Source organism: Plecotus auritus (assembly GCF_963455305.1).
Source record: "Plecotus auritus genome assembly, chromosome: 7".
In the NCBI taxonomy this organism is placed as follows: domain Eukaryota; kingdom Metazoa; phylum Chordata; class Mammalia; order Chiroptera; family Vespertilionidae; genus Plecotus; species Plecotus auritus.
In genome coordinates this window covers 52457842-52472941 of record NC_137774.1, presented here as the reverse complement: position 1 = coordinate 52472941, position 15100 = coordinate 52457842, and positions in this window count along the sequence as shown.

The window sequence follows — 15100 nt, the reverse complement described above, 5'->3', positions numbered from 1 at the left end:
TCAGTCTGTTTCATCCATGCCTCTGGATCTATTTTATTCATCAGTTTATTTTATTGATTAGATTCCACATATAAGTCAGATCATGTGAAACTTGTCTTTCTCTAACTGGCTATTTCACTTAGCATATAACTCTCTAGGTCCATCCATGCTATCACGAAGCATAAGTGATTCTTCTTTTTTATTGCTGCATAGTATTCCAATGTGCACATGCCCCGCAGCTTATTTATTATTTATTTATCTTTATTGTTGAAAGTATTACAGCTGTCCCACTTTTCCCCCATTAACCCTCTCAACTCTGCTCCCACCCCCTCCCCAGGCCTTTATCACACTATTGTTTGTGTTCATGGGTTTTACATACATGCATATCAGTTCTTTGGTCACTTTCTTCCCACACCTACTTCCCTCTGAGACTCATGAGTCTGTTGCATGCTTCCATGTCTCTGGATCTATTTAAAATATTTTTATTGATTTCAGAGAGGAAGGGAGAGGGAGAGAGAGATAGAAACATCAATGATAAGAGAGAATCATTGGCCAGCTGCCTCCTGCATGCCCCATACTGGGGATTGAGCCCACAACCTGGGCATGTGCCCTGAACAGGAATCGAACTGTGAACTCTTAGTTCATAGGTTGACACTCAACCACTCAGCCACTACTGCTGGGCAAGGATATTTTTCCATTTTTTAATTTTTAATATATTTTTATTGATTTTACAGAGGAAGGGAGAGGGAGAGAGAGATAGAAACATCAATGATGAGAGAGAATCATTGATTAGCTGTCTCCTGCATGCCCCCTACTGGGGGTCAGGCTCGACCCCAGGCATATGCCCTTGACCAGAATAAAACCCGGGACCCTCCAGTCTGCAGGCCGACACTCTATCCACTGAGTCAAACCAGCTATGGCTATTTTTATTTTTTAAATAATTTTTTATTGTTGAAAATATTACATAATTCCCTCTTTACTCCCCATTGACCCCCTCCAACCTGTCCCAGCCCTCCTACCCCAGGCCTTCAGCATGCTATTGTCTGTGTCCATGGGTTATGCATAAATGCATACAAGGTTTTTCATTGACTACCTCCCATCCACCCACCCTCCCCGACCTTCCCTCCAAGATTCCACACTCTGTTCCATGCTTCCATGACTCTGGATCCACTCTGTTCTTCAGTTTATGTTGTTACTTAGATTCCACATATGAGTGAGATCATGTGATACTTGTCTTTCTCTGACTGACTTATTTCACTTAGCATGATACTCTCTAGGTCCCTCCATGCTGTCTCAAAGGGTAAGAGATTCTTCTTTTTTTACTGCTGCATAGTATCCCATGGTATAAATGTACCACAGCTTTTTTATCCACTCATCTACTGATGGGCAGTTGGGCTGTTTCCAGATCTTAGCTATTGTAAATTGTGCTGCTATGCACACGGGGGTGCATACATTCTTTCTGATTAGTGTTTTGGGTCTCTTAGTATATATTCCTAGGAGTGGGATCACTGGGTCAAATGGCAGTTCCATATTTAAGTTTTTGAGGAAACTCCATACTGTTTTCCTTAATGGCTGCACCAGTCTGCATTCCCACCAGCAGTGTACTAGGGTTCCCTTTTCTCCACATCCTCACCACCACTTGTCATTTGTTGATTTGTTGATGGCAGCCATTCTGACAGATGTGAGGTGATCCCTCATTGTCATTTTAATTTGCATCTCTCTGATGATCAGTGACTTTGAGCATCCTATATAATAAAAGCCTAATGTGCTAAGTGTCCGGTCGTCCGGCTGTTCAACCAATCCAGGCGTAATATGCTAATGATATGCTAAGGCCACTCAACCGCTCGCTATGACATGAACTGACCACCAGGGGGCAGACGCTCCAACTGGTAGGTGAGCTTGCTGCTGGGGCCTGGCCGATTGCGACTGAGCGAGACTGGCCAGACACACCCTGGAGCCCACCTGCAGTCCCTCCACGGCTGGACAGCCTCCCGTGTCCCTCCCCTGCCCTGATTTTGCACCGGTGGGATCCCTCGGCCTGGTCTGCACTCTCTCACAATCCGGGATGCCCCGGGGAATGTCGGAGAGCCAGTTTTGGCCCGATCCCGCAGGCCAGGCCGAGGGACCCCACTGGTGCATGAATTCGTGCACCGGGCCTCTAGTTTTTTTCATATGTCTCTTGGCCATCTGTATGTCCTCTATGGAGCAGTGTCTCTTTAGGTCCTTTGCCTATTTTTTAATTGGATTGTTTGTCTTCCTCTTGTTAAGTTGTATGAACTCCTTATATATTTTGGATATTAACCCTTTATCAGATGTATCATTGCCAAATATTTTTCTCCCATATAGTGGGCTCCCTTTTCATTTTGTGGATGATTTATTTTGCTGTGCAGAGGCTTTTTGTTTTGATGTAGTCCCATTTGTTTATTTTATACCTAGTTTCCTTTGCCCTAGGAGATGTATCTGTAAACATATTGCTATGAGAGATGTCTGAGATTCTGCTGCCTATGGTTTCTTCTAGGAATTTTATGATTTCCCCACCTACATTTAAGTCTTTCATCCATTTTGAGTTTATTCTTGTGATTGGCTTATTCTCAAAGTTGGTGGTCTAGTTTCATTTTTTTTCATGTATCTGTCCAATTTTCCCAATGCCATTTATTAAAGAGACCGTCTTGACTCCATTGTATGCTCTAGCCTCCTTTGTCAAATATTAATTGCATGTAATTGTTTGGGTTGATTTCTGGGTTCTCTGTTCTGTTCCATTAATCAATATGCCTGTTCTTATGTCAGTGCCAGGCTGTTTCAATAACAGTGGCTTTGTAGTATAACTTGATATATGGTATTGTGATCCCTCCAACTTTGTTTTTCTTTCTCAAGATTGCTGCAGCTATTCAGGGTCTTTTTTGATTCCATATAAAATTTTGGAGTATTTGTTCTAGATCTGTGAAATATGCCATTGGTAATTTAATAGGGATTGCATTGAATCTGTAGATTGCCTTGGGTAGTATGGACATTTCAATGATGTTAATTCAACCAACCCATGAACACAGTATATCCTTCCACTTGTTTATATCTTCTTCTATCTCTCTTTTTTTTTTTAACATACTGTAGCTTTTTGAGTATGAGTCTTTTATCTCCTTGGTTAAGTTTATTCCAAAGTATCTTAATTTTTTTGTTGCTAGGATAAGTGGGATTGTTTATTTTCTTTTTCTGAGAGTTCATTATTGATGTATAAAAATGCCATCAATTTCTGGGTGTTAATTTTGTATCCTGCTACATTGTTGAATTCTTTATTAAATCTAGTAGTCTTTTGGTGGAGTCTTTAGGGTTTTCTATGTACAATATCATGTCATCTCACATAATAAGAGTTTTACTTCCTCCTTTCCAATTTGGATACCTTTTATGTTTACTTGTCTGATTGCTGTGGCTAGGACTTCCAGTACTATGTTGAATAAGAGTGGTGAAAGCGAACATCCCTGTCTTGTTCCTGTTTTTAGAGGAAAGGGTTTTAGTTTTTGCCCATTGAGTATGATGTTGGCTGTAGGTTTGTCATATATGGTCTTTATTATATGGAGGTATGATCTATTTCCACTTTGCTAAGAGTTTTTATCAAAAGTTGGTGCTGGGTTTTATTAAATGCTTTTTTTGCATCTATTGATATGATCATGTGATTTTTATCCTTCAATTTGTTTATGTGATGTATCACATTTTTTGACTTGTGAATATTGTACCAGCTTGCAGACCTGGAATAAATTCCACTTGGTCATGGTGTATGATCTTTTTAATATATTGCTGGACCGATTTGCTAATATTTTGTTGAGGATTTCAGCATTTATGTTCATCAGGGATATTGGCCTGTAATTCTCTTTCTTTATAGTGTCTTTATTTGGTTTTGGAATTAGGATAATGCTGACCTCATAAAAAGAGCTTGGAAGTGTTCCTTCCTCTTGGATTTTTTGGAATAGTTTGAGGAATATAGGTGTTGGTTGTTATTTGAAGGCTTGGTAAAACTCCCCTGTGAAGCTATCCAGACCTGGGATTTTGTTCGCCGGGAGTTTTTTGATTACTACTTCTATTTCATCAGTTGTTATTGGCCTATTCAGGTTTTCTGATTCTTCCTGATTCAGTTTTGGGAGATTGTATTTTTCTAGGAATTTGTCCATTTCATTCTCAAGGTCCAGCTTGTTGGAACATAGTTGTTCATAGTATTTTCTTACGATCCTTTGTATTTCTGTGGTATCAAATGTTACTTCTCTGCTTTCATTTCTGATTTCATTTATTTGGCTCTTCTCTCTTTGTTTCTTGATGAGCCTGGCTAATGGTTCATCAATCTTATTTATCTTTTCAAAGTACCAGCTCTTAGTTTCATTAATTTTTTGTACTTTTTTTTTTTAGTATCTATGTCATTTATTTCTGCTCTAATCTTTATTATTTCCTTCCTTCTACTTACTCTGGGCTTTTCTTGTTATTCTCTTTCTAGTTCTTTAAGTCATAGACTTAAATAGTTTATTGTTGTGGTTTCTTTTTAGGTAGACCTGTAGTGCCAATAACTTTCCTCTCAGGACTGCTTTTGCTGTGTGTCCCAGAGATTTTGGGTTGTTGTGTGTTCATTTTCATTTGTTTCTAGGAAGTATTTTATTTCTTTCTTGATCTTGTTGGTAACCCACTCATTGTTTAATAACATGCTATTTAGCTTCCATGTGTTTGAATATTTTTGGGATTTTTTACTGTAGTTGTTTATTATTTCATTCCAGTGGGATCTGAGAAGATGCTTGATATGATTTTAATCTTCTGAGACTTGTTTGTGTCCTAACATGTGGTGTATCTTTGTGAATGATGCATGTGCAGTTGAGAAGAATGTATATTCTGCAGCTTTGGGGTGAAATGTTCTATAAATGTTAGTTAAATCCATCTGATCCAATGTGTCTTTTAGAGTTACTGGTTCCTTGTCAAGTTTTTGTCTGAAAGATCTATCCAGTGAAATCAACAGGGTGTTAGAGTCTCCTACTATGAGTGTATTGTTGTCAATTTCTCCTTTAAAGTCCTCTAGAAGTGTTTATATTTATTTAGGTGCTCCTATCTTGGTTGCATATATGTTTACCAGGGTTATATCCTCATGTTGGATCAATCCCTTTAGTATTTTTCTTTCTTTTTTTAAAAAATATATTTTATTGATTTTTTACAGAGAGGAAAGGAGAGGGATAGAGAATTAGAAACATCAATGAGAGAGAAACATCGATCAGCTGCCTCCTGCACACTCCCCACTGGGGATGTGCCCGCAACCAAGGTACATGCCCTTGACCGGAATCGAACCCAGGACCTTTCAGTCCGCAGGCCGACGCTCTATCCACTGAGCCACACTGGTTTTGGCCCCTTTAGTATTTTGTAGTGATCTTTGTTGTCTCTTGTGATGGCCTTCATTTTGAAGTCTATTTTGTCAGATATGAGTATTGCTACTCTAGCTTTTTTATCCTTTTCCATTTGCATGGAAAATTATTCTCCCTTCACTCTCATCCTGTGTGTGTGTTTTGTTCTGAGGTGGGTCTCTTGTATACAGCATATATTTGGGTCATGTTTTTTTTTTTATCCATTCAGCTACCCTATGGCTTTTGATTGGAGCATTTAGTCCATTTACATTTAAGGTTATTATTGATAGGCACTTATTTATTGCCATTTTAAATATGTATGCCTAAGTTTCTCTATTTCTTCTTTTCATTACAGCAGTCCCTGGCTTGGTGGTGATGTGCTCCTTTAGCTTTTTTTTGTTTTTGTTTTTGTTTTGTTTTGTTTTGTTTTGGTCTGGGGAGCTCTTTATTTGACCATTTATTTTGTATGATAGCCTTGCTGGATATAGTGATCTTGGTTTCAGGTCTTGCTTTCCATTACTTCGAGTACTTCATGCCATTCCCTTCTGGCCTGTAGAGTTTCTTTTTTTATTTTAAATATATTTTTATTGATTTCAGAGATGAAGATAGAGGGACAGAGAGATAGAAACATCAATGATGAGAGAGAGTCATTGATCGGCTGCCTCTTGCATGCTCCCTACTGGGGATTGAGCCCGCAACCTGGGTATGTATCTTTGACCGGAATTGAACCCAGGATTCCAGTCTGCAGGCTAACGCTCTATGCACTGAGCCAAACTGGCTAGGGCTTACCTGTAGAGTTTCTGATGAGAAATCAGGTGTCAGCCTTATGGGAGCTCCTTTGTAGGTAGCAGTTTGCTTTTCTATTGCTGACTTTAAGATTCTCTCCTTGTCTTTAATTTTTGGCATTTTAATTATGATGTGTCTGGGCATGGGCCTGTTTCGGTTCTTCTTGCTTGGGGTTCTCTGTGCCTCCATTCTTGTGTGACTTTTTCCTTACCAGGTTAGGGAAGTTTTCTGCCATTATTTCTTCAAACATGTTCTCTATTGCTTTCTCCCTTTCTGCCTTTTCTGGTACACCTGCTATTTGAATATTGTTATGTTTTATGTTGTCTCACAGTTCCCTTAAGCTGTGTTAGAAATATGGCAAGCTCCAGAGCCAGGGGTCCTGGTAAAGGATACGTAGGAGCCAGACAGCAAGGCAAATATCTTTCTTTCTGCAGAAGGATGCGCAACCAACCAAGGGTCTGGTAAGCAAGCACACTGAGCAGGAAGTCTGCTTGGATTTTATCCCTGATGCCATCTGGGTTCACATTCTTGTGCAATTGGCTAATTCAAAGGAATTGGAAGGGATTGACGTTTGCCATTTGGCAAAATGAATCCTCAGCTTCTAGGAAACTGAAACTTAAGATGGTGGCCTGCTAGGGAATTGCAAGTCATGTGAGTCAAAGTGGTGGAAATTAAACTAAGAAACTCACCCCCCCTTTTTTTTTACAGAAAAGATTACTTGTCGATTTTCACAGCTGTCCTCCTGTTTTTAAATTTTTTTCTTTTTGATTCTCTGATTGAGTGATTTTTTTCAACCCTGTCTTCTAAATCACTGATTTGATCCTCAGCTTCCCTAATCTGCTGTGTATTCCTTCCAGTCTGTTCTTTATTTATGTCATGTCCTTCTTCTGTTTTCATAGTTATTATACCTTTTCTCATGCTGTTGAGCATCTTTACCATCATTATTCTGAACTCTATATCAGATAAATTTCTTATCTCCATTTCATTTATCTCTTCTTCTGGAGAATTCTCTTATTCTTTCATTTGGGGGTTGTTTCTTTGTCTCCTCATTTTGACTGCCTGTTTGGGTTTGTGACTCTGTATTAGGTAGATCTCCTACACTGCTCAATCTCTAGTGCAGGACAGTGTCAAATGCTGTTTCTGACTAATTAGATCAGGCTAAGACTCAAAGCCTCCAGAGCAGCAGTCACCAAACGGTGGTCCGTGAGGTCTGAAAGTTTGGCAACTGCTGCTCCAGAGACTGCCACTGCCTACAAACTGATAGGATTCGGTCTTGAGTTGCCCTCAGGCAATCATCCACAGGTGTGGTGAGATTTTTTTCAACAGGGTGTGGCAATTGCTTTTGCCTGGAGGCTAATTGTTATTCTCAGTCTCTTAATGGGCCTCAGCAACTCCTCACCATGGGGCAGGTGTTTTCCCAATAGGGAGGGTCAATGATCTTCCACCCAGGCAAAACTGCATGTATAGTAACTGTGTACATGAGAATGATGACCTCCACAGTGTGAGGGAATGACTCATAACCAGAAATCGGGGTGCCTGCGTTCTGAGCTCTAACCTTTAAGCCCCTGATTCTGGTTTCTGCTCAGACAGCTCCCGTCCACTCTGCCCTCCCTCTGCTGGAGCCCAATGTGAGTGGCTGCACAGGGAATTTTGTACATTGGCCTTTTAAGAGTTTGCCTGAATTTCCAGCCATCTCTTCCTGGCTGACAGCAACCCTGCCACTTTTCACAGCCAGATGTTATGTGGGTACCCTTCTCAGTTCTGATGCTCTCTGCTGGGGGGCCCAACTTGTGGATAAGATCCAGAGTTCTCAGTGGCAACCTCCCACAGCTGAGTTATATCTCTGGAACTTCAGTTGCTTCTGTGGGAGCCTTGCCCACACTTTTGTGCCTCTGCCCCTCCTCCCAGTCTCTATGTGGTCTCCACTTTTGGTCCTCAGTTATCAGGGTTCTCTCTGGTGTGTCTTCTGTTGATTATTTAGGAAGATTTTCTGTATTTTAGTTATAATTCCAGGTTGGTCCTGGGAGTGTATCCGTGCAGCATCCACTTACTCCTTGGCCATTTATTTTTTTAATCCTAAAAAAAACCTGAGAATATTTTTCCATTGATTTTTAGGGAGAGTGGAAGAGAGAGGGAAAGACAGAGAAAAACATCAATGTGTGAGAAACATATCGACTGGTTGCCTCCTGCATGAGCCCTGATCAGGGACTGGCCCAGGGAGGAGCCTATAACCAAGGTACCTCCCCTTGACCAGTATCAAACCCAGAACCCTTTGGTCCACAGGCTGATGCTCTATCCAATGAGCCAAACCATCAAGGGTTCCCCTGCCATTTTAAATCGCTCCATTGATTTTTAGAGAGAGTGGAAGGGAGGGGAGAGACAGAGACAGAGAAACGTTGACATGAAAGAGACACATATATTGGTTGCCTCCCATAGGTGCCCTGACCTGGGCCAGAGACTGAGTCTGCACCCAAAGTACATGCCCTTGACTGGAATGGAACCTGTGACCTTTCAGTTCATGGGCTGATACTCTATCTACTGAGCTAAACTGGCTAGGGCTATCAGAGGTTTTTTTTACCCATTCATCTACTGATGGGCACTTCAGTTGTTTCCAGATCTTAGCTATTGTAAATATTGCTGCTATAAAATAAGGGTGCATATATTATTCCTGTTTGGTGTTTCAGGAGTCTTAGGATATATTCCTAAAACCCTACAACTTAAAGAATTAGAACGAGAACAAGAAGAAAAGCCCAGAGTAAGTAGAAGGAAGGAAATAATAAAGATTAGAGCAGAAATAAATGACATAGATACTAAAAAAAAAAAGTACAAAAAATTAATGAAACTAAGAGCTGGTACTTTGAAAAGATAAATAAGATTGATGAACCATTAGCCAGGCTCATCAAGAAACAAAGAGAGAAGAGCCAAATAAATGAAATCAGAAATGAAAGCAGAGAAGTAACATTTGATACCACAGAAATACAAAGGATCGTAAGAAAATACTATGAACAACTATGTTCCAACAAGCTGGACCTTGAGAATGAAATGGACAAATTCCTAGAAAAATACAATCTCCCAAAACTGAATCAGGAAGAATCAGAAAACCTGAATAGGCCAATAACAACTGATGAAATAGAAGTAGTAATCAAAAAATTCCCGGCGAACAAAATCCCAGGTCTGGATAGCTTCACAGGGGAGTTTTACCAAGCCTTCAAATAACAACCAACACCTATATTCCTCAAACTATTCCAAAAAATCCAAGAGGAAGGAACACTTCCAAGCTCTTTTTATGAGGTCAGCATTATCCTAATTCCAAAACCAAATAAAGACACTATAAAGAAAGAGAATTACAGGCCAATATCCCTGATGAACATAAATGCTGAAATCCTCAACAAAATATTAGCAAATCGGTCCAGCAATATATTAAAAAGATCATACACCATGACCAAGTGGAATTTATTCCAGGTCTGCAAGCTGGTACAATATTCACAAGTCAAAAAATGTGATACATCACATAAACAAATTGAAGGATAAAAATCACATGATCATATCAATAGATGCAAAAAAAGCATTTAATAAAACCCAGCACCAACTTTTGATAAAAACTCTTAGCAAAGTGGAAATAGATCATACCTCCATATAATAAAGACCATATATGACAAACCTACAGCCAACATCATACTCAATGGGCAAAAACTAAAACCCTTTCCTCTAAAAACAGGAACAAGACAGGGATGTTCGCTTTCACCACTCTTATTCAACATAGTACTGGAAGTCCTAGCCACAGCAATCAGACAAGTAAACATAAAAGGTATCCAAATTGGAAAGGAGGAAGTAAAACTCTTATTATGTGAGATGACATGATATTGTACATAGAAAACCCTAAAGACTCCACCAAAAGACTACTAGATTTAATAAAGAATTCAACAATGTAGCAGGATACAAAATTAACACCCAGAAATTGATGGCATTTTTATACATCAATAATGAACTCTCAGAAAAAGAAAATAAACAATCCCACTTATCCTAGCAACAAAAAAATTAAGATACTTTGGAATAAACTTAACCAAGGAGATAAAAGACTCATACTCAAAAAGCTACAGTATGTTAAAAAAAAAAGAGAGATAGAAGAAGATATAAACAAGTGGAAGGATATACTGTGTTCATGGGTTGGTTGAATTAACATCATTGAAATGTCCATACTACCCAAGGCAATCTACAGATTCAATGCAATCCCTATTAAATTACCAATGGCATATTTCACAGATCTAGAACAAATACTCCAAAATTTTATATGGAATCAAAAAAGACCCTGAATAGCTGCAGCAATCTTGAGAAAGAAAAACAAAGTTGGAGGGATCACAATACCATATATCAAGTTATACTACAAAGCCACTGTTATTGAAACAGCCTGGCACTGACATAAGAACAGGCATATTGATTAATGGAACAGAACAGAGAACCCAGAAATCAACCCAAACAATTACATGCAATTAATATTTGACAAAGGAGGCTAGAGCATACAATGGAGTCAAGACGGTCTCTTTAATAAATGGCATTGGGAAAATTGGACAGATACATGAAAAAAAATGAAACTAGACCACCAACTTTGAGAATAAGCCAATCACAAGAATAAACTCAAAATGGATGAAAGACTTAAATGTAGGTGGGGAAATCATAAAATTCCTAGAAGAAACCATAGGCAGCAGAATCTCAGACATCTCTCATAGCAATATGTTTACAGATACATCTCCTAGGGCAAAGGAAACTAGGTATAAAATAAACAAATGGGACTACATCAAAACAAAAAGCCTCTGCACAGCAAAATAAATCATCCACAAAATGAAAAGGGAGCCCACTATATGGGAGAAAAATATTTGGCAATGATACATCTGATAAAGGGTTAATATCCAAAATATATAAGGAGTTCATACAACTTAACAAGAGGAAGACAAACAATCCAATTAAAAAATAGGCAAAGGACCTAAAGAGACACTGCTCCATAGAGGACATACAGATGGCCAAGAGACATATGAAAAAACTAGAGGCCCGGTGCACGAATTCATGCACCAGTGGGGTCCCTCGGCCTGGCCTGCGGGATCGGGCCAAAACTGGCTCTCCGACATTCCCCGGGGCATCCCGGATTGTGAGAGAGTGCAGACCAGGCCGAGGGATCCCACCGGTGCAAAATCAGGGCAGGGGAGGGACACGGGAGGCTGTCCAGCCGTGGAGGGACTGCAGGTGGGCTCCAGGGTGTGTCTGGCCAGTCTCGCTCAGTCGCAATCGGCCAGGCCCCAGCAGCAAGCTCACCTACCAGTTGGAGCGTCTGCCCCCTGGTGGTCAGTTCATGTCATAGCGAGCGGTTGAGTGGCCTTAGCATATCATTAGCATATTACGCCTGGATTGGTTGAACAGCCGGACGACCGGACACTTAGCACATTAGGCTTTTATTATATAGGATGCTCAAAGTCACTGATCATCAGAGAGATGCAAATTAAAATGACAATGAGGGATCACCTCACATCTGTCAGAATGGCTGCCATCAACAAATCAACAAATGACAAGTGGTGGTGAGGATGTGGAGAAAAGGGAACCCTAGTACACTGCTGGTGGGAATGCAGACTGGTGCAGCCATTAAGGAAAACAGTATGGAGTTTCCTCAAAAACTTAAATATGGAACTGCCATTTGACCCAGTGATCCCACTCCTAGGAATATATACTAAGAGACCCAAAACACTAATCAGAAAGAATGTATGCACCCCCGTGTGCATAGCAGCACAATTTACAATAGCTAAGATCTGGAAACAGCCCAACTGCCCATCAGTAGATGAGTGGATAAAAAAGCTGTGGTACATTTATACCATGGGATACTATGCAGCAGTAAAAAAAGAAGAATCTCTTACCCTTTGAGACAGCATGGAGGGACCTAGAGAGTATCATGCTAAGTGAAATAAGTCAGTCAGAGAAAGACAAGTATCACATGATCTCACTCATATGTGGAATCTAAGTAACAACATAAACTGAAGAACAGAGTGGATCCAGAGTCATGGAAGCATGGAACAGAGTGTGGAATCTTGGAGGGAAGGTCGGGGAGGGTGGGTGGATGGGAGGTAGTCAATGAAAAACCTTGTATGCATTTATGCATAACCCATGGGGTAGGCTTGGGGGTGTCAGGGGCAGGCTAGAAGTGGTCAATGGGGGAAAACATTCAATAATAAATATTTAATTAAAAATCTGTTGCCCTAGCTGTTTTGGCTAAGTGGATAGAGTGTCGGCCTACAGACTGAAGGGTCCCAGGTTCAATTCTGGCCAAGGACACATGCCCGGGGTGTGGGCTCGATCCCCCTAGTAGGGGGCGTGCAGGAGGCAACCGATGAATGATTCTCATCATTGATGTTTCTATCTTTCCCTCTCTCTTCCTCTCTGAAATAAATAAATATGTATTAAAAATCTGTTGATATTTTTATTTGAGTTGATATTGAACCAGACTTTATTAGATGTGGGGATTCTTTATTATTTTTCAATTACAGTTTACATTCAATATTATTTTACATTAGTTTCAGGTGTACAGCATATATACTTTACAAAGTGGCCCCTCTAATATTTTAAGTACCTTCCTGGTACCATACATAGTTATTACAATGTTATTGACTATATTCCCTTTTCTGTACTCTACATTGCCACGACTATTCTGTAAGTACCTATTTGTACTTCTTAATCTCTTTACCTTTTTCACCAGTCCCCCAAACCCCTGTTCTCTGGCCTCCATCAGTCTGTTCTTTATATCTATGAGTTTGTTTCTGTTTTGTTTATTTACTTCCTTTTTTAGATTCCATATATAAGTGAAATCATATGGTATTTGCCTTTCTCTGACTGACTGATTTCACTTAGCATAATACCCTCTAGGTCCACTTGTGCTATCACAAATGAGAAGTCTTCATTTTTTAATGGCTGAGTAATATTCCATTATACCACTACTCTTTTATCCACTTGTCTATTGATGGGCACTTGGATTACTTCCATATCTTGGCTATTGTAAATAATGCTGCAGTGAACATAGGGGGGCATATATCCTTTTTAATTAGTGTTTTGTGTTTCTTTGGATATATACCCAGAAGTGGAATTGCTGGGTCACAAGGTAGTTCCATTTTTACATGCCCTTGACCGGAATCGAACCCGGGACCCTTCAGTCTGCAGGCCGACGCTCTATCCACTCAGCCAAACCGGTTTCGGCCCATTTTTAATTTTTTGAGGAACCTCCATACTGTTTTTCACAGTGGTTGCACCAATCTACATTCTCACCAACACTTATTTGTTGAGTAGAGGCCTGGTGCAAAAATTCGTGCATGGGTGGAGTCCGGCAGGCTCACCCTGACCAGGGCTGATTGAGCCAGGCCAGCCAGGGGGAGGGTCCATGGGCAGTTGGCCAGCTGGCCCTGCCCCCTGGTCAAACTCCTGGTTGAATTCCCAGTCAAAGGGACAATTTGCATATTAGCCTTTTATTATATAGGATGATAGCCATTGTGACAGGCATGAGGTGATGTCTCACTGTGTTTTAATTTTAATTTCTCTGATGGTTAGTGACGTTGAGCAACTTTTCATTTGTCTATTGGCCATCTGTATGTCCTCTTTGGAGAAGTGTCTATTCAGCTCCTTCGCCCATTTCATTTATTTACTTATTTTTTATTGTTGAGAGTATTATAGATATCCCCCTTTTGCCACTCTTTACCCATCTCCCACCCCATCTCAGGCCTTCACTTGTCTGTTGTCTGTGTCCATGGGCTATGATTAATTTGTACTTCTAAATCCCTTCACCTTTTTCAACTCTCCTCCCAACCCCCCTTTCATCTGGAAATCATCAAAATGTTCTCTGTATCTATGAGTCTGTTTCTGTTCTGCTTGTTCAGTAATTTTGATTTTTAGATTCAAAATAAATACAATTATTGATAGATATATATTTATTGCCATTTTATTGTTTTTATTCTTTATCATCCTTTTTCTTCTTCTTTTTCTTCTTTTTTTCTTCTTCCTCTTCTCCTCCTTCCCCTCCTCCTCCTCCTCCTCCTCCTTCTTCTTCTTCTTCCTCTTCCTCTTCCTCTCCCTCTCCCTCTCCCTCTCCCTCTCCTCCTCCTCCTCCTCCTCCTCCTCCTCCTCCTTCTTCTTCTTCTTCTTCTTTTTCTTCTTCTTCTTCTTCTTCTTCTTCTTCTTCTTCTTCTTCTTCTTCTTCTTCTTCTTCTTGAATACCCTTCAACATTTCATGTAATACTGGTTTGGTGGTGATGAACTCCTTTAACTTTTTCTCATTTGTGAAGCTCTTTATCTGACCCTCAATTCTAAATGATAGCTTTGCTGGGTAGAGTAATCTTGGTTGTAGGATCCTTGCTTTTTACCACTTTGAATATTTCTTGCCACTTCTTTCTGGCCTGAAAAGTTTCTGTTGAGAAATCAGCTGACAGCCATATGGGCACTCCCTTATAGAAAATAACTGCTTTTCTCTTGCTTTTAAGATTCTCTGTCTTTAACCTTTGGCATTTTAAGAATGATGTGTCTTGGTGTGGGCCTCTTTGGGTTCCTTTTGTCTTGGACTCTCTGTGCTCCCTGGACTTGTAAGTCTATTTTTTTCACCAGGCAGGGGAAGTTTTCTGTCATTATTTCTTCAAGTAGGTTTTCAATATCTTGTTCTCTCTTTTCTTCTGACACACCCATAATGTGAATGTTGGTAAAATAATGGATCTAATGAAGATCATCAATGGCTGCTAAAACTTAGGCAAAAGGCTGGAGAAAATATGAAGAGATCTCTCTAAAGGAGAGCTATATAGACAATGGATCAGGCTGACCACTGTCAAATCCACTGTTCAAGTTTATCACACACACACAAAAGAAACAACCTAACAATATGTGCCTCCTGATATGATGCAATAGGGTTTTAACAGATGCATTGTTTGGAGTAGCAAACAATGGGCAACAAGCTAAAT